An 18,552-nucleotide genomic window follows, 5' to 3' on the forward strand; every position below is an offset into this window, starting at 1 on the left:
CTGTTTTTGATAAGTGCCAAACATTTCATGCGCAAAACGGAGCCTCGCTTCCAACACAGGCTTGACGAAACATCTCACGGGTAAGGTTTGACTTAAGCCTAGCGGTAGGTTTAGAGCAGTGGCGTCCCAACTCGATCCTGGAGGTTCCTTGTCCTGCCGAGTTTGGATCCAAGCACAAAGAAACACACCTGAAGCTGTGTGTTGCAGGCAGGTCTGATGGAGCTGGCTGGAGGCTGAGAACTCTACCTGACAGGGGCCCTCCAGGACAGAGTTTGGACACCCCTGGCTTAGACTGTTCTCTGTTTGTTTTAGCCACGCCTGTTGCTGGGGAATACAGATTGAACGAGCAGAGCTCTTGTCCAACAGCCTGAAAGGCTACTAGTTCAGCCAACTCATCAAACGTTCCAGGTATGGAGTTCTGTCCCGCTGTGTGAATACAGTTTGCAAACTCCGACAGCATGTGATTGGAAAGCCAATTTGGTGGCATTTTGTGGCGCTCCAAGAGGGAGATTTGATCAGGACCTCCCTGGACCACACAGGCCTCCACCACCCGGAAAACAAAACACGAACACTCCGCGTACACGCCACAGCAAACTTGAGCTGACGCAAACATTCACTCAGCACCCTTTGTCTTCTTTTAACACTAGACGGCTCGCAAAACTGTTCACTCTCAAAAGGGGCTACGGACGCTGCTCCACGCATGCTAAATTCTGCGCTTGCCGACATGGCTGCGAAAAGCTTCCTTCGTCCCTGGGTGGGCTCGAACCACCATCCTTTCGGTTAACAGCCGAACGCGCTAGCCTATTGCGCCACAGAGACTGACGGTGCATGCTCCTATGGGTAACGGTCAAAAAAGAATTCGAAGCTGGGAGCGTCTCACAGGACGGCTGCAGCACTGGTCCTGCGTCAGCAAATTGAGGTCAAGAGAACGACACCCGTTGGGAGGGGCCAGAGAGAGCCAAAGGACACGCCCAAACGTGGGGCTCGAACCCACGACCCTGAGATTAAGAGTCTCATGCTCTACCGACTGAGCTAGCCGGGCTGCGGTGGTCGAAAGATCAAGGCTGACCGCTGTTTTGATAAGTGCCAAACATTTCATGCGCAAAACGGAGCCTCGCTTCCAACACAGGCTTGACGAAACATCTCACGGGTAAGGTTGGACTTAAGCCTAGCGGTAGGTTTAGAGCAGTGGCGTCCCAACTCGATCCTGGAGGTTCCTTGTCCTGCCGAGTTTGGATCCAAGCACAAAGAAACACACCTGAAGCTGTGTGTTGCAGGCAGGTCTGATGGAGCTGGCTGGAGCGAAACTCTACCTGACAGGGGCCCTCCAGGACAGAGTTTGGACACCCCTGGCTTAGACTGTTCTCTGTTTGTTTTAGCCACGCCTGTTGCTGGGGAATACAGATTGAAGGAGCAGAGCTGTTGTCCAACAGCCTGAAAGGCTACAAGTTCAGCCAACTCATCAAACATTCCAGGTATGGAGTTCTGTCCCGCTGAGTGAATACAGTTTGCAAACTCCGACAGCATATGATTGGAAAGCCATTTTGGTGGCATTTTGTGGCGCTCCAAGAGGGAGATTTGATCAGGACCTCCCTGGACCACACAGGCCTCCACCACCCGGAAAACAAAACACGAACACTCCGCGTACACGCCACAGCAAACTTGAGCTGACGCAAACATTCACTCAGCACCCTTTGTCTTCTTTTAACACTAGACGGCTCGCAAAACTGTTCACTCTCAAAAGGGGCTACGGACGCTGCTCCACGCATGCTAAATTCTGCGCTTGCCGACATGGCTGCGAAAAGCTTCCTTCGTCCCTGGGTGGGCTCGAACCACCATCCTTTCGGTTAACAGCCGAACGCGCTAGCCTATTGCGCCACAGAGACTGACGGTGCATGCTCCTATGGGTAACGGTCAAAAAAGAATTCGAAGCTGGGAGCGTCTCACAGGCCGGCTGCAGCACTGGTCCTGCGTCAGCAAATTGAGCTCAAGAGAACGACACCCATTGGGAGGGGCCAGAGAGAGCCAAAGGACACGCCCAACGTGGGGCTCGAACCCACGACCCTGAGATTAAGAGTCTCATGCTCTACCGACTGAGCTAGCCGGGCTGCGGTGGTCGAAAGATCAAGGCTGACCGCTGTTTTGATAAGTGCCAAACATTTCATGCGCAAAACGGAGCCTCGCTTCCAACACAGGCTTGACGAAACATCTCACGGGTAAGGTTTGACTTAAGCCTAGCGGTAGGTTTAGAGCAGTGGCGTCCCAACTCGATCCTGGAGGTTCCTTGTCCTGCCGAGTTTGGATCCAAGCACAAAGAAACACACCTGAAGCTGTGTGTTGCAGGCAGGTCTGATGGAGCTGGCTGGAGCTGGCTGGAGCGAAACTCTACCTGACAGGGGCCCTCCAGGACAGAGTTTGGACACCCCTGGCTTAGACTGTTCTCTGTTTGTTTTAGCCACGCCTGTTGCTGGGGAATACAGATTGAACGAGCAGAGCTCTTGTCCAACAGCCTGAAAGGCTACTAGTTCAGCCAACTCATCAAACGTTCCAGGTATGGAGTTCTGTCCCGCTTTGTGAATACAGTTTGCAAACTCCGACAGCATGTGATTGGAAAGCCAATTTGGTGGCATTTTGTGGCGCTCCAAGAGGGAGATTTGATCAGGACCTCCCTGGACCACACAGGCCTCCACCACCCGGAAAACAAAACACGAACACTCCGCGTACACGCCACAGCAAACTTGAGCTGACGCAAACATTCACTCAGCACCCTTTGTCTTCTTTTAACACTAGACGGCTCGCAAAACTGTTCACTCTCAAAAGGGGCTACGGACGCTGCTCCACGCATGCTAAATTCTGCGCTTGCCGACATGGCTGCGAAAAGCTTCCTTCGTCCCTGGGTGGGCTCGAACCACCATCCTTTCGGTTAACAGCCGAACGCGCTAGCCTATTGCGCCACAGAGACTGACGGTGCATGCTCCTATGGGTAACGGTCAAAAAAGAATTCGAAGCTGGGAGCGTCTCACAGGACGGCTGCAGCACTGGTCCTGCGTCAGCAAATTGAGGTCAAGAGAACGACACCCGTTGGGAGGGGCCAGAGAGAGCCAAAGGACACGCCCAAACGTGGGGCTCGAACCCACGACCCTGAGATTAAGAGTCTCATGCTCTACCGACTGAGCTAGCCGGGCTGCGGTGGTCGAAAGATCAAGGCTGACCGCTGTTTTGATAAGTGCCAAACATTTCATGCGCAAAACGGAGCCTCGCTTCCAACACAGGCTTGACGAAACATCTCACGGGTAAGGTTGGACTTAAGCCTAGCGGTAGGTTTAGAGCAGTGGCGTCCCAACTCGATCCTGGAGGTTCCTTGTCCTGCCGAGTTTGGATCCAAGCACAAAGAAACACACCTGAAGCTGTGTGTTGCAGGCAGGTCTGATGGAGCTGGCTGGAGCGAAACTCTACCTGACAGGGGCCCTCCAGGACAGAGTTTGGACACCCCTGGCTTAGACTGTTCTCTGTTTGTTTTAGCCACGCCTGTTGCTGGGGAATACAGATTGAAGGAGCAGAGCTGTTGTCCAACAGCCTGAAAGGCTACAAGTTCAGCCAACTCATCAAACATTCCAGGTATGGAGTTCTGTCCCGCTGAGTGAATACAGTTTGCAAACTCCGACAGCATATGATTGGAAAGCCATTTTGGTGGCATTTTGTGGCGCTCCAAGAGGGAGATTTGATCAGGACCTCCCTGGACCACACAGGCCTCCACCACCCGGAAAACAAAACACGAACACTCCGCGTACACGCCACAGCAAACTTGAGCTGACGCAAACATTCACTCAGCACCCTTTGTCTTCTTTTAACACTAGACGGCTCGCAAAACTGTTCACTCTCAAAAGGGGCTACGGACGCTGCTCCACGCATGCTAAATTCTGCGCTTGCCGACATGGCTGCGAAAAGCTTCCTTCGTCCCTGGGTGGGCTCGAACCACCATCCTTTCGGTTAACAGCCGAACGCGCTAGCCTATTGCGCCACAGAGACTGACGGTGCATGCTCCTATGGGTAACGGTCAAAAAAGAATTCGAAGCTGGGAGCGTCTCACAGGACGGCTGCAGCACTGGTCCTGCGTCAGCAAATTGAGCTCAAGAGAACGACACCCATTGGGAGGGGCCAGAGAGAGCCAAAGGACACGCCCAACGTGGGGCTCGAACCCACGACCCTGAGATTAAGAGTCTCATGCTCTACCGACTGAGCTAGCCGGGCTGCGGTGGTCGAAAGATCAAGGCTGACCGCTGTTTTGATAAGTGCCAAACATTTCATGCGCAAAACGGAGCCTCGCTTCCAACACAGGCTTGACGAAACATCTCACGGGTAAGGTTGGACTTAAGCCTAGCGGTAGGTTTAGAGCAGTGGCGTCCCAACTCGATCCTGGAGGTTCCTTGTCCTGCCGAGTTTGGATCCAAGCACAAAGAAACACACCTGAAGCTGTGTGTTGCAGGCAGGTCTGATGGAGCTGGCTGGAGCGAAACTCTACCTGACAGGGGCCCTCCAGGACAGAGTTTGGACACCCCTGGCTTAGACTGTTCTCTGTTTGTTTTAGCCACGCCTGTTGCTGGGGAATACAGATTGAACGAGCAGAGCTCTTGTCCAACAGCCTGAAAGGCTACTAGTTCAGCCAACTCATCAAACGTTCCAGGTATGGAGTTCTGTCCCGCTGTGTGAATACAGTTTGCAAACTCCGACAGCATGTGATTGGAAAGCCAATTTGGTGGCATTTTGTGGCGCTCCAAGAGGGAGATTTGATCAGGACCTCCCTGGACCACACAGGCCTCCACCACCCGGAAAACAAAACACGAACACTCCGCGTACACGCCACAGCAAACTTGAGCTGACGCAAACATTCACTCAGCACCCTTTGTCTTCTTTTAACACTAGACGGCTCGCAAAACTGTTCACTCTCAAAAGGGGCTACGGACGCTGCTCCACGCATGCTAAATTCTGCGCTTGCCGACATGGCTGCGAAAAGCTTCCTTCGTCCCTGGGTGGGCTCGAACCACCATCCTTTCGGTTAACAGCCGAACGCGCTAGCCTATTGCGCCACAGAGACTGACGGTGCATGCTCCTATGGGTAACGGTCAAAAAAGAATTCGAAGCTGGGAGCGTCTCACAGGACGGCTGCAGCACTGGTCCTGCGTCAGCAAATTGAGGTCAAGAGAACGACACCCGTTGGGAGGGGCCAGAGAGAGCCAAAGGACACGCCCAACGTGGGGCTCGAACCCACGACCCTGAGATTAAGAGTCTCATGCTCTACCGACTGAGCTAGCCGGGCTGCGGTGGTCGAAAGATCAAGGCTGACCGCTGTTTTGATAAGTGCCAAACATTTCATGCGCAAAACGGAGCCTCGCTTCCAACACAGGCTTGACGAAACATCTCACGGGTAAGGTTGGACTTAAGCCTAGCGGTAGGTTTAGAGCAGTGGCGTCCCAACTCGATCCTGGAGGTTCCTTGTCCTGCCGAGTTTGGATCCAAGCACAAAGAAACACACCTGAAGCTGTGTGTTGCAGGCAGGTCTGATGGAGCTGGCTGGAGCGAAACTCTACCTGACAGGGGCCCTCCAGGACAGAGTTTGGACACCCCTGGCTTAGACTGTTCTCTGTTTGTTTTAGCCACGCCTGTTGCTGGGGAATACAGATTGAACGAGCAGAGCTCTTGTCCAACAGCCTGAAAGGCTACTAGTTCAGCCAACTCATCAAACGTTCCAGGTATGGAGTTCTGTCCCGCTGTGTGAATACAGTTTGCAAACTCCGACAGCATGTGATTGGAAAGCCAATTTGGTGGCATTTTGTGGCGCTCCAAGAGGGAGATTTGATCAGGACCTCCCTGGACCACACAGGCCTCCACCACCCGGAAAACAAAACACGAACACTCCGCGTACACGCCACAGCAAACTTGAGCTGACGCAAACATTCACTCAGCACCCTTTGTCTTCTTTTAACACTAGACGGCTCGCAAAACTGTTCACTCTCAAAAGGGGCTACGGACGCTGCTCCACGCATGCTAAATTCTGCGCTTGCCGACATGGCTGCGAAAAGCTTCCTTCGTCCCTGGGTGGGCTCGAACCACCATCCTTTCGGTTAACAGCCGAACGCGCTAGCCTATTGCGCCACAGAGACTGACGGTGCATGCTCCTATGGGTAACGGTCAAAAAAGAATTCGAAGCTGGGAGCGTCTCACAGGACGGCTGCAGCACTGGTCCTGCGTCAGCAAATTGAGCTCAAGAGAACGACACCCGTTGGGAGGGGCCAGAGAGAGCCAAAGGACACGCCCAACGTGGGGCTCGAACCCACGACCCTGAGATTAAGAGTCTCATGCTCTACCGACTGAGCTAGCCGGGCTGCGGTGGTCGAAAGATCAAGGCTGACCGCTGTTTTGATAAGTGCCAAACATTTCATGCGCAAAACGGAGCCTCGCTTCCAACACAGGCTTGACGAAACATCTCACGGGTAAGGTTGGACTTAAGCCTAGCGGTAGGTTTAGAGCAGTGGCGTCCCAACTCGATCCTGGAGGTTCCTTGTCCTGCCGAGTTTGGATCCAAGCACAAAGAAACACACCTGAAGCTGTGTGTTGCAGGCAGGTCTGATGGAGCTGGCTGGAGCGAAACTCTACCTGACAGGGGCCCTCCAGGACAGAGTTTGGACACCCCTGGCTTAGACTGTTCTCTGTTTGTTTTAGCCACGCCTGTTGCTGGGGAATACAGATTGAACGAGCAGAGCTCTTGTCCAACAGCCTGAAAGGCTACTAGTTCAGCCAACTCATCAAACGTTCCAGGTATGGAGTTCTGTCCCGCTGTGTGAATACAGTTTGCAAACTCCGACAGCATGTGATTGGAAAGCCAATTTGGTGGCATTTTGTGGCGCTCCAAGAGGGAGATTTGATCAGGACCTCCCTGGACCACACAGGCCTCCACCACCCGGAAAACAAAACACGAACACTCCGCGTACACGCCACAGCAAACTTGAGCTGACGCAAACATTCACTCAGCACCCTTTGTCTTCTTTTAACACTAGACGGCTCGCAAAGCTGTTCACTCTCAAAAGGGGCTACGGACGCTGCTCCACGCATGCTAAATTCTGCGCTTGCCGACATGGCTGCGAAAAGCTTCCTTCGTCCCTGGGTGGGCTCGAACCACCATCCTTTCGGTTAACAGCCGAACGCGCTAGCCTATTGCGCCACAGAGACTGACGGTGCATGCTCCTATGGGTAACGGTCAAAAAAGAATTCGAAGCTGGGAGCGTCTCACAGGACGGCTGCAGCACTGGTCCTGCGTCAGCAAATTGAGGTCAAGAGAACGACACCCGTTGGGAGGGGCCAGAGAGAGCCAAAGGACACGCCCAACGTGGGGCTCGAACCCACGACCCTGAGATTAAGAGTCTCATGCTCTACCGACTGAGCTAGCCGGGCTGCGGTGGTCGAAAGATCAAGGCTGACCGCTGTTTTGATAAGTGCCAAACATTTCATGCGCAAAACGGAGCCTCGCTTCCAACACAGGCTTGACGAAACATCTCACGGGTAAGGTTGGACTTAAGCCTAGCGGTAGGTTTAGAGCAGTGGCGTCCCAACTCGATCCTGGAGGTTCCTTGTCCTGCCGAGTTTGGATCCAAGCACAAAGAAACACACCTGAAGCTGTGTGTTGCAGGCAGGTCTGATGGAGCTGGCTGGAGCGAAACTCTACCTGACAGGGGCCCTCCAGGACAGAGTTTGGACACCCCTGGCTTAGACTGTTCTCTGTTTGTTTTAGCCACGCCTGTTGCTGGGGAATACAGATTGAACGAGCAGAGCTCTTGTCCAACAGCCTGAAAGGCTACTAGTTCAGCCAACTCATCAAACGTTCCAGGTATGGAGTTCTGTCCCGCTGTGTGAATACAGTTTGCAAACTCCGACAGCATGTGATTGGAAAGCCAATTTGGTGGCATTTTGTGGCGCTCCAAGAGGGAGATTTGATCAGGACCTCCCTGGACCACACAGGCCTCCACCACCCGGAAAACAAAACACGAACACTCCGCGTACACGCCACAGCAAACTTGAGCTGACGCAAACATTCACTCAGCACCCTTTGTCTTCTTTTAACACTAGACGGCTCGCAAAACTGTTCACTCTCAAAAGGGGCTACGGACGCTGCTCCACGCATGCTAAATTCTGCGCTTGCCGACATGGCTGCGAAAAGCTTCCTTCGTCCCTGGGTGGGCTCGAACCACCATCCTTTCGGTTAACAGCCGAACGCGCTAGCCTATTGCGCCACAGAGACTGACGGTGCATGCTCCTATGGGTAACGGTCAAAAAAGAATTCGAAGCTGGGAGCGTCTCACAGGACGGCTGCAGCACTGGTCCTGCGTCAGCAAATTGAGCTCAAGAGAACGACACCCGTTGGGAGGGGCCAGAGAGAGCCAAAGGACACGCCCAACGTGGGGCTCGAACCCACGACCCTGAGATTAAGAGTCTCATGCTCTACCGACTGAGCTAGCCGGGCTGCGGTGGTCGAAAGATCAAGGCTGACCGCTGTTTTGATAAGTGCCAAACATTTCATGCGCAAAACGGAGCCTCGCTTCCAACACAGGCTTGACGAAACATCTCACGGGTAAGGTTGGACTTAAGCCTAGCGGTAGGTTTAGAGCAGTGGCGTCCCAACTCGATCCTGGAGGTTCCTTGTCCTGCCGAGTTTGGATCCAAGCACAAAGAAACACACCTGAAGCTGTGTGTTGCAGGCAGGTCTGATGGAGCTGGCTGGAGCGAAACTCTACCTGACAGGGGCCCTCCAGGACAGAGTTTGGACACCCCTGGCTTAGACTGTTCTCTGTTTGTTTTAGCCACGCCTGTTGCTGGGGAATACAGATTGAACGAGCAGAGCTCTTGTCCAACAGCCTGAAAGGCTACTAGTTCAGCCAACTCATCAAACGTTCCAGGTATGGAGTTCTGTCCCGCTGTGTGAATACAGTTTGCAAACTCCGACAGCATGTGATTGGAAAGCCAATTTGGTGGCATTTTGTGGCGCTCCAAGAGGGAGATTTGATCAGGACCTCCCTGGACCACACAGGCCTCCACCACCCGGAAAACAAAACACGAACACTCCGCGTACACGCCACAGCAAACTTGAGCTGACGCAAACATTCACTCAGCACCCTTTGTCTTCTTTTAACACTAGACGGCTCGCAAAACTGTTCACTCTCAAAAGGGGCTACGGACGCTGCTCCACGCATGCTAAATTCTGCGCTTGCCGACATGGCTGCGAAAAGCTTCCTTCGTCCCTGGGTGGGCTCGAACCACCATCCTTTCGGTTAACAGCCGAACGCGCTAGCCTATTGCGCCACAGAGACTGACGGTGCATGCTCCTATGGGTAACGGTCAAAAAAGAATTCGAAGCTGGGAGCGTCTCACAGGACGGCTGCAGCACTGGTCCTGCGTCAGCAAATTGAGGTCAAGAGAACGACACCCGTTGGGAGGGGCCAGAGAGAGCCAAAGGACACGCCCAACGTGGGGCTCGAACCCACGACCCTGAGATTAAGAGTCTCATGCTCTACCGACTGAGCTAGCCGGGCTGCGGTGGTCGAAAGATCAAGGCTGACCGCTGTTTTGATAAGTGCCAAACATTTCATGCGCAAAACGGAGCCTCGCTTCCAACACAGGCTTGACGAAACATCTCACGGGTAAGGTTGGACTTAAGCCTAGCGGTAGGTTTAGAGCAGTGGCGTCCCAACTCGATCCTGGAGGTTCCTTGTCCTGCCGAGTTTGGATCCAAGCACAAAGAAACACACCTGAAGCTGTGTGTTGCAGGCAGGTCTGATGGAGCTGGCTGGAGCGAAACTCTACCTGACAGGGGCCCTCCAGGACAGAGTTTGGACACCCCTGGCTTAGACTGTTCTCTGTTTGTTTTAGCCACGCCTGTTGCTGGGGAATACAGATTGAACGAGCAGAGCTCTTGTCCAACAGCCTGAAAGGCTACTAGTTCAGCCAACTCATCAAACGTTCCAGGTATGGAGTTCTGTCCCGCTGTGTGAATACAGTTTGCAAACTCCGACAGCATGTGATTGGAAAGCCAATTTGGTGGCATTTTGTGGCGCTCCAAGAGGGAGATTTGATCAGGACCTCCCTGGACCACACAGGCCTCCACCACCCGGAAAACAAAACACGAACACTCCGCGTACACGCCACAGCAAACTTGAGCTGACGCAAACATTCACTCAGCACCCTTTGTCTTCTTTTAACACTAGACGGCTCGCAAAACTGTTCACTCTCAAAAGGGGCTACGGACGCTGCTCCACGCATGCTAAATTCTGCGCTTGCCGACATGGCTGCGAAAAGCTTCCTTCGTCCCTGGGTGGGCTCGAACCACCATCCTTTCGGTTAACAGCCGAACGCGCTAGCCTATTGCGCCACAGAGACTGACGGTGCATGCTCCTATGGGTAACGGTCAAAAAAGAATTCGAAGCTGGGAGCGTCTCACAGGACGGCTGCAGCACTGGTCCTGCGTCAGCAAATTGAGGTCAAGAGAACGACACCCGTTGGGAGGGGCCAGAGAGAGCCAAAGGACACGCCCAACGTGGGGCTCGAACCCACGACCCTGAGATTAAGAGTCTCATGCTCTACCGACTGAGCTAGCCGGGCTGCGGTGGTCGAAAGATCAAGGCTGACCGCTGTTTTGATAAGTGCCAAACATTTCATGCGCAAAACGGAGCCTCGCTTCCAACACAGGCTTGACGAAACATCTCACGGGTAAGGTTGGACTTAAGCCTAGCGGTAGGTTTAGAGCAGTGGCGTCCCAACTCGATCCTGGAGGTTCCTTGTCCTGCCGAGTTTGGATCCAAGCACAAAGAAACACACCTGAAGCTGTGTGTTGCAGGCAGGTCTGATGGAGCTGGCTGGAGCGAAACTCTACCTGACAGGGGCCCTCCAGGACAGAGTTTGGACACCCCTGGCTTAGACTGTTCTCTGTTTGTTTTAGCCACGCCTGTTGCTGGGGAATACAGATTGAACGAGCAGAGCTCTTGTCCAACAGCCTGAAAGGCTACTAGTTCAGCCAACTCATCAAACGTTCCAGGTATGGAGTTCTGTCCCGCTGTGTGAATACAGTTTGCAAACTCCGACAGCATGTGATTGGAAAGCCAATTTGGTGGCATTTTGTGGCGCTCCAAGAGGGAGATTTGATCAGGACCTCCCTGGACCACACAGGCCTCCACCACCCGGAAAACAAAACACGAACACTCCGCGTACACGCCACAGCAAACTTGAGCTGACGCAAACATTCACTCAGCACCCTTTGTCTTCTTTTAACACTAGACGGCTCGCAAAGCTGTTCACTCTCAAAAGGGGCTACGGACGCTGCTCCACGCATGCTAAATTCTGCGCTTGCCGACATGGCTGCGAAAAGCTTCCTTCGTCCCTGGGTGGGCTCGAACCACCATCCTTTCGGTTAACAGCCGAACGCGCTAGCCTATTGCGCCACAGAGACTGACGGTGCATGCTCCTATGGGTAACGGTCAAAAAAGAATTCGAAGCTGGGAGCGTCTCACAGGACGGCTGCAGCACTGGTCCTGCGTCAGCAAATTGAGGTCAAGAGAACGACACCCGTTGGGAGGGGCCAGAGAGAGCCAAAGGACACGCCCAACGTGGGGCTCGAACCCACGACCCTGAGATTAAGAGTCTCATGCTCTACCGACTGAGCTAGCCGGGCTGCGGTGGTCGAAAGATCAAGGCTGACCGCTGTTTTGATAAGTGCCAAACATTTCATGCGCAAAACGGAGCCTCGCTTCCAACACAGGCTTGACGAAACATCTCACGGGTAAGGTTGGACTTAAGCCTAGCGGTAGGTTTAGAGCAGTGGCGTCCCAACTCGATCCTGGAGGTTCCTTGTCCTGCCGAGTTTGGATCCAAGCACAAAGAAACACACCTGAAGCTGTGTGTTGCAGGCAGGTCTGATGGAGCTGGCTGGAGCGAAACTCTACCTGACAGGGGCCCTCCAGGACAGAGTTTGGACACCCCTGGCTTAGACTGTTCTCTGTTTGTTTTAGCCACGCCTGTTGCTGGGGAATACAGATTGAACGAGCAGAGCTCTTGTCCAACAGCCTGAAAGGCTACTAGTTCAGCCAACTCATCAAACGTTCCAGGTATGGAGTTCTGTCCCGCTGTGTGAATACAGTTTGCAAACTCCGACAGCATGTGATTGGAAAGCCAATTTGGTGGCATTTTGTGGCGCTCCAAGAGGGAGATTTGATCAGGACCTCCCTGGACCACACAGGCCTCCACCACCCGGAAAACAAAACACGAACACTCCGCGTACACGCCACAGCAAACTTGAGCTGACGCAAACATTCACTCAGCACCCTTTGTCTTCTTTTAACACTAGACGGCTCGCAAAGCTGTTCACTCTCAAAAGGGGCTACGGACGCTGCTCCACGCATGCTAAATTCTGCGCTTGCCGACATGGCTGCGAAAAGCTTCCTTCGTCCCTGGGTGGGCTCGAACCACCATCCTTTCGGTTAACAGCCGAACGCGCTAGCCTATTGCGCCACAGAGACTGACGGTGCATGCTCCTATGGGTAACGGTCAAAAAAGAATTCGAAGCTGGGAGCGTCTCACAGGACGGCTGCAGCACTGGTCCTGCGTCAGCAAATTGAGGTCAAGAGAACGACACCCGTTGGGAGGGGCCAGAGAGAGCCAAAGGACACGCCCAACGTGGGGCTCGAACCCACGACCCTGAGATTAAGAGTCTCATGCTCTACCGACTGAGCTAGCCGGGCTGCGGTGGTCGAAAGATCAAGGCTGACCGCTGTTTTGATAAGTGCCAAACATTTCATGCGCAAAACGGAGCCTCGCTTCCAACACAGGCTTGACGAAACATCTCACGGGTAAGGTTGGACTTAAGCCTAGCGGTAGGTTTAGAGCAGTGGCGTCCCAACTCGATCCTGGAGGTTCCTTGTCCTGCCGAGTTTGGATCCAAGCACAAAGAAACACACCTGAAGCTGTGTGTTGCAGGCAGGTCTGATGGAGCTGGCTGGAGCGAAACTCTACCTGACAGGGGCCCTCCAGGACAGAGTTTGGACACCCCTGGCTTAGACTGTTCTCTGTTTGTTTTAGCCACGCCTGTTGCTGGGGAATACAGATTGAACGAGCAGAGCTCTTGTCCAACAGCCTGAAAGGCTACTAGTTCAGCCAACTCATCAAACGTTCCAGGTATGGAGTTCTGTCCCGCTGTGTGAATACAGTTTGCAAACTCCGACAGCATGTGATTGGAAAGCCAATTTGGTGGCATTTTGTGGCGCTCCAAGAGGGAGATTTGATCAGGACCTCCCTGGACCACACAGGCCTCCACCACCCGGAAAACAAAACACGAACACTCCGCGTACACGCCACAGCAAACTTGAGCTGACGCAAACATTCACTCAGCACCCTTTGTCTTCTTTTAACACTAGACGGCTCGCAAAGCTGTTCACTCTCAAAAGGGGCTACGGACGCTGCTCCACGCATGCTAAATTCTGCGCTTGCCGACATGGCTGCGAAAAGCTTCCTTCGTCCCTGGGTGGGCTCGAACCACCATCCTTTCGGTTAACAGCCGAACGCGCTAGCCTATTGCGCCACAGAGACTGACGGTGCATGCTCCTATGGGTAACGGTCAAAAAAGAATTCGAAGCTGGGAGCGTCTCACAGGACGGCTGCAGCACTGGTCCTGCGTCAGCAAATTGAGGTCAAGAGAACGACACCCGTTGGGAGGGGCCAGAGAGAGCCAAAGGACACGCCCAACGTGGGGCTCGAACCCACGACCCTGAGATTAAGAGTCTCATGCTCTACCGACTGAGCTAGCCGGGCTGCGGTGGTCGAAAGATCAAGGCTGACCGCTGTTTTGATAAGTGCCAAACATTTCATGCGCAAAACGGAGCCTCGCTTCCAACACAGGCTTGACGAAACATCTCACGGGTAAGGTTGGACTTAAGCCTAGCGGTAGGTTTAGAGCAGTGGCGTCCCAACTCGATCCTGGAGGTTCCTTGTCCTGCCGAGTTTGGATCCAAGCACAAAGAAACACACCTGAAGCTGTGTGTTGCAGGCAGGTCTGATGGAGCTGGCTGGAGCGAAACTCTACCTGACAGGGGCCCTCCAGGACAGAGTTTGGACACCCCTGGCTTAGACTGTTCTCTGTTTGTTTTAGCCACGCCTGTTGCTGGGGAATACAGATTGAACGAGCAGAGCTCTTGTCCAACAGCCTGAAAGGCTACTAGTTCAGCCAACTCATCAAACGTTCCAGGTATGGAGTTCTGTCCCGCTGTGTGAATACAGTTTGCAAACTCCGACAGCATGTGATTGGAAAGCCAATTTGGTGGCATTTTGTGGCGCTCCAAGAGGGAGATTTGATCAGGACCTCCCTGGACCACACAGGCCTCCACCACCCGGAAAACAAAACACGAACACTCCGCGTACACGCCACAGCAAACTTGAGCTGACGCAAACATTCACTCAGCACCCTTTGTCTTCTTTTAACACTAGACGGCTCGCAAAGCTGTTCACTCTCAAAAGGGGCTACGGACGCTGCTCCACGCATGCTAAATTCTGCGCTTGCCGACATGGCTGCGAAAAGCTTCCTTCGTCCCTGGGTGGGCTCGAACCACCATCCTTTCGGTTAACAGCCGAACGCGCTAGCCTATTGCGCCACAGAGACTGACGGTGCATGCTCCTATGGGTAACGGTCAAAAAAGAATTCGAAGCTGGGAGCGTCTCACAGGACGGCTGCAGCACTGGTCCTGCGTCAGCAAATTGAGGTCAAGAGAACGACACCCGTTGGGAGGGGCCAGAGAGAGCCAAAGGACACGCCCAACGTGGGGCTCGAACCCACGACCCTGAGATTAAGAGTCTCATGCTCTACCGACTGAGCTAGCCGGGCTGCGGTGGTCGAAAGATCAAGGCTGACCGCTGTTTTGATAAGTGCCAAACATTTCATGCGCAAAACGGAGCCTCGCTTCCAACACAGGCTTGACGAAACATCTCACGGGTAAGGTTGGACTTAAGCCTAGCGGTAGGTTTAGAGCAGTGGCGTCCCAACTCGATCCTGGAGGTTCCTTGTCCTGCCGAGTTTGGATCCAAGCACAAAGAAACACACCTGAAGCTGTGTGTTGCAGGCAGGTCTGATGGAGCTGGCTGGAGCGAAACTCTACCTGACAGGGGCCCTCCAGGACAGAGTTTGGACACCCCTGGCTTAGACTGTTCTCTGTTTGTTTTAGCCACGCCTGTTGCTGGGGAATACAGATTGAACGAGCAGAGCTCTTGTCCAACAGCCTGAAAGGCTACTAGTTCAGCCAACTCATCAAACGTTCCAGGTATGGAGTTCTGTCCCGCTGTGTGAATACAGTTTGCAAACTCCGACAGCATGTGATTGGAAAGCCAATTTGGTGGCATTTTGTGGCGCTCCAAGAGGGAGATTTGATCAGGACCTCCCTGGACCACACAGGCCTCCACCACCCGGAAAACAAAACACGAACACTCCGCGTACACGCCACAGCAAACTTGAGCTGACGCAAACATTCACTCAGCACCCTTTGTCTTCTTTTAACACTAGACGGCTCGCAAAGCTGTTCACTCTCAAAAGGGGCTACGGACGCTGCTCCACGCATGCTAAATTCTGCGCTTGCCGACATGGCTGCGAAAAGCTTCCTTCGTCCCTGGGTGGGCTCGAACCACCATCCTTTCGGTTAACAGCCGAACGCGCTAGCCTATTGCGCCACAGAGACTGACGGTGCATGCTCCTATGGGTAACGGTCAAAAAAGAATTCGAAGCTGGGAGCGTCTCACAGGACGGCTGCAGCACTGGTCCTGCGTCAGCAAATTGAGGTCAAGAGAACGACACCCGTTGGGAGGGGCCAGAGAGAGCCAAAGGACACGCCCAACGTGGGGCTCGAACCCACGACCCTGAGATTAAGAGTCTCATGCTCTACCGACTGAGCTAGCCGGGCTGCGGTGGTCGAAAGATCAAGGCTGACCGCTGTTTTGATAAGTGCCAAACATTTCATGCGCAAAACGGAGCCTCGCTTCCAACACAGGCTTGACGAAACATCTCACGGGTAAGGTTGGACTTAAGCCTAGCGGTAGGTTTAGAGCAGTGGCGTCCCAACTCGATCCTGGAGGTTCCTTGTCCTGCCGAGTTTGGATCCAAGCACAAAGAAACACACCTGAAGCTGTGTGTTGCAGGCAGGTCTGATGGAGCTGGCTGGAGCGAAACTCTACCTGACAGGGGCCCTCCAGGACAGAGTTTGGACACCCCTGGCTTAGACTGTTCTCTGTTTGTTTTAGCCACGCCTGTTGCTGGGGAATACAGATTGAACGAGCAGAGCTCTTGTCCAACAGCCTGAAAGGCTACTAGTTCAGCCAACTCATCAAACGTTCCAGGTATGGAGTTCTGTCCCGCTGTGTGAATACAGTTTGCAAACTCCGACAGCATGTGATTGGAAAGCCAATTTGGTGGCATTTTGTGGCGCTCCAAGAGGGAGATTTGATCAGGACCTCCCTGGACCACACAGGCCTCCACCACCCGGAAAACAAAACACGAACACTCCGCGTACACGCCACAGCAAACTTGAGCTGACGCAAACATTCACTCAGCACCCTTTGTCTTCTTTTAACACTAGACGGCTCGCAAAGCTGTTCACTCTCAAAAGGGGCTACGGACGCTGCTCCACGCATGCTAAATTCTGCGCTTGCCGACATGGCTGCGAAAAGCTTCCTTCGTCCCTGGGTGGGCTCGAACCACCATCCTTTCGGTTAACAGCCGAACGCGCTAGCCTATTGCGCCACAGAGACTGACGGTGCATGCTCCTATGGGTAACGGTCAAAAAAGAATTCGAAGCTGGGAGCGTCTCACAGGACGGCTGCAGCACTGGTCCTGCGTCAGCAAATTGAGGTCAAGAGAACGACACCCGTTGGGAGGGGCCAGAGAGAGCCAAAGGACACGCCCAACGTGGGGCTCGAACCCACGACCCTGAGATTAAGAGTCTCATGCTCTACCGACTGAGCTAGCCGGGCTGCGGTGGTCGAAAGATCAAGGCTGACCGCTGTTTTGATAAGTGCCAAACATTTCATGCGCAAAACGGAGCCTCGCTTCCAACACAGGCTTGACGAAACATCTCACGGGTAAGGTTGGACTTAAGCCTAGCGGTAGGTTTAGAGCAGTGGCGTCCCAACTCGATCCTGGAGGTTCCTTGTCCTGCCGAGTTTGGATCCAAGCACAAAGAAACACACCTGAAGCTGTGTGTTGCAGGCAGGTCTGATGGAGCTGGCTGGAGCGAAACTCTACCTGACAGGGGCCCTCCAGGACAGAGTTTGGACACCCCTGGCTTAGACTGTTCTCTGTTTGTTTTAGCCACGCCTGTTGCTGGGGAATACAGATTGAACGAGCAGAGCTCTTGTCCAACAGCCTGAAAGGCTACTAGTTCAGCCAACTCATCAAACGTTCCAGGTATGGAGTTCTGTCCCGCTGTGTGAATACAGTTTGCAAACTCCGACAGCATGTGATTGGAAAGCCAATTTGGTGGCATTTTGTGGCGCTCCAAGAGGGAGATTTGATCAGGACCTCCCTGGACCACACAGGCCTCCACCACCCGGAAAAACAAAACACGAACACTCCGCGTACACGCCACAGCAAACTTGAGCTGACGCAAACATTCACTCAGCACCCTTTGTCTTCTTTTAACACTAGACGGCTCGCAAAGCTGTTCACTCTCAAAAGGGGCTACGGACGCTGCTCCACGCATGCTAAATTCTGCGCTTGCCGACATGGCTGCGAAAAGCTTCCTTCGTCCCTGGGTGGGCTCGAACCACCATCCTTTCGGTTAACAGCCGAACGCGCTAGCCTATTGCGCCACAGAGACTGACGGTGCATGCTCCTATGGGTAACGGTCAAAAAAGAATTCGAAGCTGGGAGCGTCTCACAGGACGGCTGCAGCACTGGTCCTGCGTCAGCAAATTGAGGTCAAGAGAACGACACCCGTTGGGAGGGGCCAGAGAGAGCCAAAGGACACGCCCAACGTGGGGCTCGAACCCACGACCCTGAGATTAAGAGTCTCATGCTCTACCGACTGAGCTAGCCGGGCTGCGGTGGTCGAAAGATCAAGGCTGACCGCTGTTTTGATAAGTGCCAAACATTTCATGCGCAAAACGGAGCCTCGCTTCCAACACAGGCTTGACGAAACATCTCACGGGTAAGGTTGGACTTAAGCCTAGCGGTAGGTTTAGAGCAGTGGCGTCCCAACTCGATCCTGGAGGTTCCTTGTCCTGCCGAGTTTGGATCCAAGCACAAAGAAACACACCTGAAGCTGTGTGTTGCAGGCAGGTCTGATGGAGCTGGCTGGTGAGCGAAACTCTACCTGACAGGGGCCCTCCAGGACAGAGTTTGGACACCCCTGGCTTAGACTGTTCTCTGTTTGTTTTAGCCACGCCTGTTGCTGGGGAATACAGATTGAACGAGCAGAGCTCTTGTCCAACAGCCTGAAAGGCTACTAGTTCAGCCAACTCATCAAACGTTCCAGGTATGGA

General features: G+C 53.6%; 34 non-coding genes across 34 annotated transcripts; all 34 read right to left on the minus strand.

Annotated features, from left to right (window-relative positions):
• Positions 1-745: 745 nt before the first annotated feature.
• Positions 746-819, minus strand: trnan-guu (transfer RNA asparagine (anticodon GUU)). The gene has a single exon. It is a non-coding gene; the product is annotated as a tRNA-Asn (tRNA).
• A 149-nt stretch (positions 820-968) lies between these two features.
• Positions 969-1,042, minus strand: trnak-cuu (transfer RNA lysine (anticodon CUU)). The gene has a single exon. It is a non-coding gene; the product is annotated as a tRNA-Lys (tRNA).
• Positions 1,043-1,812: 770 nt separating this feature from the next.
• trnan-guu (transfer RNA asparagine (anticodon GUU)) lies at positions 1,813-1,886 on the minus strand. Its single transcript has one exon. It is a non-coding gene; the product is annotated as a tRNA-Asn (tRNA).
• A 149-nt stretch (positions 1,887-2,035) lies between these two features.
• trnak-cuu (transfer RNA lysine (anticodon CUU)) lies at positions 2,036-2,108 on the minus strand. Its single transcript has one exon. It is a non-coding gene; the product is annotated as a tRNA-Lys (tRNA).
• A 780-nt stretch (positions 2,109-2,888) lies between these two features.
• On the minus strand, positions 2,889-2,962 carry trnan-guu (transfer RNA asparagine (anticodon GUU)). The gene has a single exon. It is a non-coding gene; the product is annotated as a tRNA-Asn (tRNA).
• Positions 2,963-3,111: 149 nt separating this feature from the next.
• Positions 3,112-3,185, minus strand: trnak-cuu (transfer RNA lysine (anticodon CUU)). The gene has a single exon. It is a non-coding gene; the product is annotated as a tRNA-Lys (tRNA).
• Positions 3,186-3,955: 770 nt separating this feature from the next.
• On the minus strand, positions 3,956-4,029 carry trnan-guu (transfer RNA asparagine (anticodon GUU)). The gene has a single exon. It is a non-coding gene; the product is annotated as a tRNA-Asn (tRNA).
• Positions 4,030-4,178: 149 nt separating this feature from the next.
• trnak-cuu (transfer RNA lysine (anticodon CUU)) lies at positions 4,179-4,251 on the minus strand. The gene has a single exon. It is a non-coding gene; the product is annotated as a tRNA-Lys (tRNA).
• A 770-nt stretch (positions 4,252-5,021) lies between these two features.
• Positions 5,022-5,095, minus strand: trnan-guu (transfer RNA asparagine (anticodon GUU)). The gene has a single exon. It is a non-coding gene; the product is annotated as a tRNA-Asn (tRNA).
• Positions 5,096-5,244: 149 nt separating this feature from the next.
• Positions 5,245-5,317, minus strand: trnak-cuu (transfer RNA lysine (anticodon CUU)). Its single transcript has one exon. It is a non-coding gene; the product is annotated as a tRNA-Lys (tRNA).
• Positions 5,318-6,087: 770 nt separating this feature from the next.
• trnan-guu (transfer RNA asparagine (anticodon GUU)) lies at positions 6,088-6,161 on the minus strand. The gene has a single exon. It is a non-coding gene; the product is annotated as a tRNA-Asn (tRNA).
• Positions 6,162-6,310: 149 nt separating this feature from the next.
• On the minus strand, positions 6,311-6,383 carry trnak-cuu (transfer RNA lysine (anticodon CUU)). The gene has a single exon. It is a non-coding gene; the product is annotated as a tRNA-Lys (tRNA).
• A 770-nt stretch (positions 6,384-7,153) lies between these two features.
• trnan-guu (transfer RNA asparagine (anticodon GUU)) lies at positions 7,154-7,227 on the minus strand. Its single transcript has one exon. It is a non-coding gene; the product is annotated as a tRNA-Asn (tRNA).
• Positions 7,228-7,376: 149 nt separating this feature from the next.
• Positions 7,377-7,449, minus strand: trnak-cuu (transfer RNA lysine (anticodon CUU)). Its single transcript has one exon. It is a non-coding gene; the product is annotated as a tRNA-Lys (tRNA).
• Positions 7,450-8,219: 770 nt separating this feature from the next.
• Positions 8,220-8,293, minus strand: trnan-guu (transfer RNA asparagine (anticodon GUU)). The gene has a single exon. It is a non-coding gene; the product is annotated as a tRNA-Asn (tRNA).
• Positions 8,294-8,442: 149 nt separating this feature from the next.
• Positions 8,443-8,515, minus strand: trnak-cuu (transfer RNA lysine (anticodon CUU)). The gene has a single exon. It is a non-coding gene; the product is annotated as a tRNA-Lys (tRNA).
• Positions 8,516-9,285: 770 nt separating this feature from the next.
• Positions 9,286-9,359, minus strand: trnan-guu (transfer RNA asparagine (anticodon GUU)). Its single transcript has one exon. It is a non-coding gene; the product is annotated as a tRNA-Asn (tRNA).
• Positions 9,360-9,508: 149 nt separating this feature from the next.
• trnak-cuu (transfer RNA lysine (anticodon CUU)) lies at positions 9,509-9,581 on the minus strand. Its single transcript has one exon. It is a non-coding gene; the product is annotated as a tRNA-Lys (tRNA).
• A 770-nt stretch (positions 9,582-10,351) lies between these two features.
• trnan-guu (transfer RNA asparagine (anticodon GUU)) lies at positions 10,352-10,425 on the minus strand. Its single transcript has one exon. It is a non-coding gene; the product is annotated as a tRNA-Asn (tRNA).
• A 149-nt stretch (positions 10,426-10,574) lies between these two features.
• On the minus strand, positions 10,575-10,647 carry trnak-cuu (transfer RNA lysine (anticodon CUU)). Its single transcript has one exon. It is a non-coding gene; the product is annotated as a tRNA-Lys (tRNA).
• A 770-nt stretch (positions 10,648-11,417) lies between these two features.
• On the minus strand, positions 11,418-11,491 carry trnan-guu (transfer RNA asparagine (anticodon GUU)). The gene has a single exon. It is a non-coding gene; the product is annotated as a tRNA-Asn (tRNA).
• Positions 11,492-11,640: 149 nt separating this feature from the next.
• trnak-cuu (transfer RNA lysine (anticodon CUU)) lies at positions 11,641-11,713 on the minus strand. The gene has a single exon. It is a non-coding gene; the product is annotated as a tRNA-Lys (tRNA).
• Positions 11,714-12,483: 770 nt separating this feature from the next.
• Positions 12,484-12,557, minus strand: trnan-guu (transfer RNA asparagine (anticodon GUU)). Its single transcript has one exon. It is a non-coding gene; the product is annotated as a tRNA-Asn (tRNA).
• A 149-nt stretch (positions 12,558-12,706) lies between these two features.
• trnak-cuu (transfer RNA lysine (anticodon CUU)) lies at positions 12,707-12,779 on the minus strand. The gene has a single exon. It is a non-coding gene; the product is annotated as a tRNA-Lys (tRNA).
• A 770-nt stretch (positions 12,780-13,549) lies between these two features.
• On the minus strand, positions 13,550-13,623 carry trnan-guu (transfer RNA asparagine (anticodon GUU)). Its single transcript has one exon. It is a non-coding gene; the product is annotated as a tRNA-Asn (tRNA).
• Positions 13,624-13,772: 149 nt separating this feature from the next.
• Positions 13,773-13,845, minus strand: trnak-cuu (transfer RNA lysine (anticodon CUU)). Its single transcript has one exon. It is a non-coding gene; the product is annotated as a tRNA-Lys (tRNA).
• Positions 13,846-14,615: 770 nt separating this feature from the next.
• trnan-guu (transfer RNA asparagine (anticodon GUU)) lies at positions 14,616-14,689 on the minus strand. Its single transcript has one exon. It is a non-coding gene; the product is annotated as a tRNA-Asn (tRNA).
• A 149-nt stretch (positions 14,690-14,838) lies between these two features.
• On the minus strand, positions 14,839-14,911 carry trnak-cuu (transfer RNA lysine (anticodon CUU)). The gene has a single exon. It is a non-coding gene; the product is annotated as a tRNA-Lys (tRNA).
• Positions 14,912-15,681: 770 nt separating this feature from the next.
• trnan-guu (transfer RNA asparagine (anticodon GUU)) lies at positions 15,682-15,755 on the minus strand. The gene has a single exon. It is a non-coding gene; the product is annotated as a tRNA-Asn (tRNA).
• Positions 15,756-15,904: 149 nt separating this feature from the next.
• trnak-cuu (transfer RNA lysine (anticodon CUU)) lies at positions 15,905-15,977 on the minus strand. The gene has a single exon. It is a non-coding gene; the product is annotated as a tRNA-Lys (tRNA).
• A 770-nt stretch (positions 15,978-16,747) lies between these two features.
• Positions 16,748-16,821, minus strand: trnan-guu (transfer RNA asparagine (anticodon GUU)). Its single transcript has one exon. It is a non-coding gene; the product is annotated as a tRNA-Asn (tRNA).
• Positions 16,822-16,970: 149 nt separating this feature from the next.
• On the minus strand, positions 16,971-17,043 carry trnak-cuu (transfer RNA lysine (anticodon CUU)). The gene has a single exon. It is a non-coding gene; the product is annotated as a tRNA-Lys (tRNA).
• Positions 17,044-17,814: 771 nt separating this feature from the next.
• On the minus strand, positions 17,815-17,888 carry trnan-guu (transfer RNA asparagine (anticodon GUU)). The gene has a single exon. It is a non-coding gene; the product is annotated as a tRNA-Asn (tRNA).
• A 149-nt stretch (positions 17,889-18,037) lies between these two features.
• Positions 18,038-18,110, minus strand: trnak-cuu (transfer RNA lysine (anticodon CUU)). The gene has a single exon. It is a non-coding gene; the product is annotated as a tRNA-Lys (tRNA).
• Between the last annotated feature and the right edge of the window lie 442 nt (positions 18,111-18,552).

This window comes from Carassius auratus, unplaced genomic scaffold (genome assembly GCF_003368295.1).
Source record: "Carassius auratus strain Wakin unplaced genomic scaffold, ASM336829v1 scaf_tig00012793, whole genome shotgun sequence".
In the NCBI taxonomy this organism is placed as follows: Eukaryota; Metazoa; Chordata; class Actinopteri; order Cypriniformes; family Cyprinidae; genus Carassius; species Carassius auratus.